We start from the raw sequence: 4226 nt of genomic DNA, 5'->3' as shown, positions 1-4226 counted from the left end.
TCTCAAAGTCCCCACCGGGACAATAGGTCAAGCCCTGGGAGGCGGCTGTCAAATGTTCAAAGTCCCCACCGGGACAACAGGTCAACCCCCGGGAAGCGGCTGTCAAATTTTCAAAGTCCCCGTTCGGCCACCAGGTCAACCCGCTGAATCTACTGGGTTGACCTGGCGGCCGTTTTGCTTTCCGGCCACCAGGTCAACCCATTGGTTTCGACGGGTTGACCTGGCGGCTGGTTTGCTTTCCGGCCACCAGGTCAACCCATTGGATTCGACGGGTTGACCTGGTGGCCGGTTTGCTTTCCGGCCCGGGTGTCACCCCACTCCGAGGGCAGCACGGCAGTGGTCTTGAGGACCACAGAGGGGGGCTTAATAGTCGAGACGGAGCAGGTCCGGGGGAGGCTTAATAGTCGCCCCCCGGCCAGTCCGGGGGAGGCTTAATAGTCGTCCCCCGAGGACTCCGGGGGCCAGGCTTAATAGTCGTCCCCCCCCGGGCGCTCCAGGGGGGAAAGCTTAATAGTCCTCCCCCGAGGACTCCGGGGGCAGGCTTAACAGTCGTCCGCCCCGGGCGCTCCAGGGGGAAAGCTTAATAGTCCTCCCCCGACAGTGTGTGTGTGTGTGTGTGGGAGGGAGGCTTAGCAGTCTTGCCCCGGGCGGTCCGGTGGGGGAGGCTTAGCAGTCGTCCCCAGGGCGGTCCGGGGGTGGGGGGGGGGGGGAGGCCTCACAGTCGTCCCTCGGAGAGCCGGGTCAGCGGCAGTGGTGGGTTTACGTCCAGCCTCCGGAGGGTGCGCGTCCTCGGAGGCGATGCAGGCGCCGCAGAGAGGCAGCCTCCGAGGCAGGGAGCGGAGCACCGAGGCTGGGGAGAGGGGAGCAGGAGCCGGGGGCTGGGGCTGGGGGTGGGGGGCGTTCAGGACAACCGGTCAAGCCCCGGGAAGCAGCTGTCAAATGTTCCAAGTCCCCACTCGGCCACCAGGTCCACCCCAGTCTAGCAATGGGGTTGACCTGGCTGACGGCCGGTTAGTATCAAGGTAAACTCACCGTCGTCCACAGGAGGGCAGCTCTCAGGCCGGCCGGCTGCGGCTGACTCTGGGGCGGCGCCCGGTCCCGGCAGCGAGGGGCGGGGGGCGCGGAGCGAGACGGGGCTAACCGGGGGGGGGCGCCTCCTGCGACTTTGGGGGCCGCGGGTCGTCAGTGGCGTGCAGGCCGGGCCTCTCCCGGGGGATTCGGGGGGGCGGTCCTGCGGGCCGGGCGCAGGGGGCTCGAGCGAGCCCGGGCCGGTCCGCCCCGGGGCCGGGGTCTCCGCCTGCGGCTCAGGGGGGCGCGGGTCGTCGGGGGAGGAAGCCCGGGGGAGCCGCACACCGGCCCGCCAGGCCAGGCCTGGCCTGGATGGCCGCGGGGGGATTCGGGGCGGTCCCGCGGGCCGGGGGCCGGGCGCAGGGGAGGCGGGGGGGCCGAGCGAGTCCGTCCCGGGCCCGGGGCCTCCCCCTGCGGCTTTGGGGTCCGTGGGTCCCCGCTGGAGGAAGCCACTGGGAGCTGGACACCCGCCGTCCGTCCCGCCAGGCCAGGCCTGGCCTGGGTGGCCGCGGGGGGATTCGGGGCGGTCCCGCGGGCCGGGGGCCGGGCGCAGGGGAGGCGGGGGGGCCGAGCGAGTCGGGCCCGGGCCCGGGGCCTCCCCCTGCGGCTTTGGGGTCCGTGGGTCCCCGCTGGAGGAAGCCGCTGGGCGCTGGACACCCGCCGTCCGTCCCGCCTGGCCAGGCCTGGCCTGGGTGGCCGCGGGGGGATTCGGGGCGGTCCCGCGGGCCGGCGGCCGGGCGCAGGGGGTCCGAGCGAGTCCGTCCCGGGCCCGGGGCCTCCCCCTGCGGCTTTGGGGTCCGTGGGTCCCCGCTGGAGGAAGCCGCTGGGCGCTGGACACCCGCCGTCCGTCCCGCCTGGCCAGGCCTGGCCTGGGTGGCCGCGGGGGGGGATTCGGGGCGGACCTGCGGGCCGGCGGCCGGGAGGGTCCGGGCCAGTCCGCCCCATGCCCGGGGTCTCCCCCAGCGGCTTCGGTGGCCCCGGGGGGGGTCCTCCGCGGAGGAAGCCGGGTGGGTGGGGAGCCGGACCCCAGGCGCCCAGACCCGTGACCTGCGGCCGCGACCTCCGACTCGGCAGGAGCGACGAGGGGCTTTCCGGCCCGTCCCCCCCTCTCCTTCCCCCCCAGAAAAGGAGAGAGAGCTGACTCGGACCGGGAAAAGCTGCCTACGGCACCTGGGATTCCCAGGCGGTCACCCATCCAAGTACTAGCCAGGCCCGGGACGGTTTACCTTCCGAGATCGGACGGGATCGGGGGCGTTCGGTCCGGTATGGCCGTAGGCACCCGGCCCCGCGCCTCCTCGCCCGCTTTCCCCTGCCGACGCCCGGGCCTGCCGCACGGTGAGCCCCGGTCGGACTGCCCCCCCCCCCTGCGGCAGGGCCCCCGTCTCTCGCGGGCCCGGTCCTTTTTTCCTTTTCGAGCTCCGGGGCCCGGGCTGGCCGCCAGAGCCCCTCCGCCCGCCCTCCCCGGCGTCGGGGAAAATACTGTCCCGGACTTCCAGTGCGCCCGATCCTGTCAGCCGGGGGGTGGGGAGGGGCAGTCCCTCGCTGCGGCCGGGGAGGGTGAGCCCAGGGCGGCTTGCCTGCCGTGCGAGGCCCCTCTCGGCCACCAGGTCAACCCCGAGTCGAAAGGGCTGAAAAATTTTCAGAGTCCCCTCCCGGGCACCAGGTCAACCCGTGGAATCGGACGGGTTCACCTGCTGGCCGGTTCGCTTCCCGGGCACCAGGTCAACCCGTGGAATCGAAAGGGTTCACCTGCTGGCCGGTTTGCTTTCCGGCCACCAGGTCAACCCCTAGGGGTTTTAACGGGGGCACGCCCGGTGGCCTCTTTCCCGTCCGGTCACCAGGTCAACCCGGATCTCCCTCCTTCCCTGGGCGTCCCCTCCTCGGAGGCGTCAGGTTCCATTCCCCCCCCCCCCCCAGACTTCCAGGGGCCCGATCCAGTCGGCCGGGAGGCAGTCCCTCGCTGCGGCCGGGGAGGGTGAGCCCAGGGCGGCCTGGTCCATGTCTCTAGTGGGCCCGATCCTTTTTTTTTTTTTCGAGCTCCGGGGCCAGGCCCGCCCGGGCAGCCCTCCTCGGAGGCGTGGGGCGATTTCCCCCCGCCCCCAGACTTCCAGGGGCCCGATCCTGTCGGCCGGGAGGCAGTCCCTCGCTGCGGCCGGGGAGGGTCAGCCCAGGGCGGCTTGCCTGCCGTGCGAGTCCCCTCTCGGCCACCAGGTCAACCCCGAGTCGAAAGGGCTGAAAAATTTTCAGAGTCCCCTCCCGGGCACCAGGTCAACCCGTGGAATCGAACGGGTTCACCTGCTGGCCGGTTCGCTTTCCGGCCACCAGGTCAACCCGTGGAATCGAAAGGGTTCACCTGCTGGCCGGTTCGCTTTCCGGCCACCAGGTCAACCCCTAGGTTTTAAGGGGGGGGGACGCCAGGTGGCCTCTTTCCCGTCCGGTCACCAGGTCAACCCGGATCTCCCTCCTTCCCTGGGCGCCCCCTCCTCGGAGGCGTCAGGTTCCATTCTTTTTTCCAGACTTCCAGGGGCCCGATCCAGTCGGCCGGGTGGCAGTCCCTCGCTGCGGCCGGGGAGGGTGAGCCCAGGGCGGCTTGCCTGCCGTGCGAGTCCCCTCTCGGCCACCAGGTCAACCCCGAGTCGAAAGGGCTGAAAAATTTTCAGAGTCCCCTCCCGGGCACCAGGTCAACCCGTGGAATCGAACGGGTTCACCTGCTGGCCGGTTCGCTTCCCGGGCACCAGGTCAACCCGTGGAATCGAAAGGGTTCACCTGCTGGCCGGTTCGCTTTCCGGCCACCAGGTCAACCCCTAGGTTTTAAGGGGGGGGACGCCCGGTGGCCTCTTTCCCGTCCGGTCACCAGGTCAACCCGGATCTCCCTCCTTCCCTGGGCGCCCCCTCCTCGGAGGCGTCAGGTTCCAGTCTTTTTTCCAGACTTCCAGGGGCCCGATCCAGTCGGCCGGGAGGCAGTCCCTCGCTGCGGCCGGGGAGGGTGAGCCCAGGGCGGCCTGGTCCATGTCTCTAGTGGGCCCGATCCTTTTTTTTTTTTCGAGCTCCGGGGCCAGGCCCGCCCGGGCAGCCCTCCTCGGAGGCGTGGGGCGATTTCCCCCCCCCCCCCCAGACTTCCAGGGGCCCGATCCTGTCGGCCGGGAGGCAGTCCCTCG

At 71.2% G+C, this 4226-nt stretch overlaps 1 non-coding gene across 1 annotated transcript; it reads right to left on the bottom strand.

Annotated features, from left to right (window-relative positions):
* Nucleotides 1–2226: 2226 nt before the first annotated feature.
* On the bottom strand, nucleotides 2227–2345 carry LOC135979269 (5S ribosomal RNA). Its single transcript, XR_010596595.1, has one exon. It is a non-coding gene; the product is annotated as a 5S ribosomal RNA (ribosomal RNA).
* Between the last annotated feature and the right edge of the window lie 1881 nt (nucleotides 2346–4226).

The sequence above is a fragment of the Chrysemys picta genome, unplaced genomic scaffold (genome assembly GCF_011386835.1).
Source record: "Chrysemys picta bellii isolate R12L10 unplaced genomic scaffold, ASM1138683v2 scaf741, whole genome shotgun sequence".
Taxonomy (NCBI): Eukaryota; Metazoa; Chordata; order Testudines; family Emydidae; genus Chrysemys; species Chrysemys picta.
This window is presented reverse-complemented; position numbering and strand designations above follow the sequence as displayed.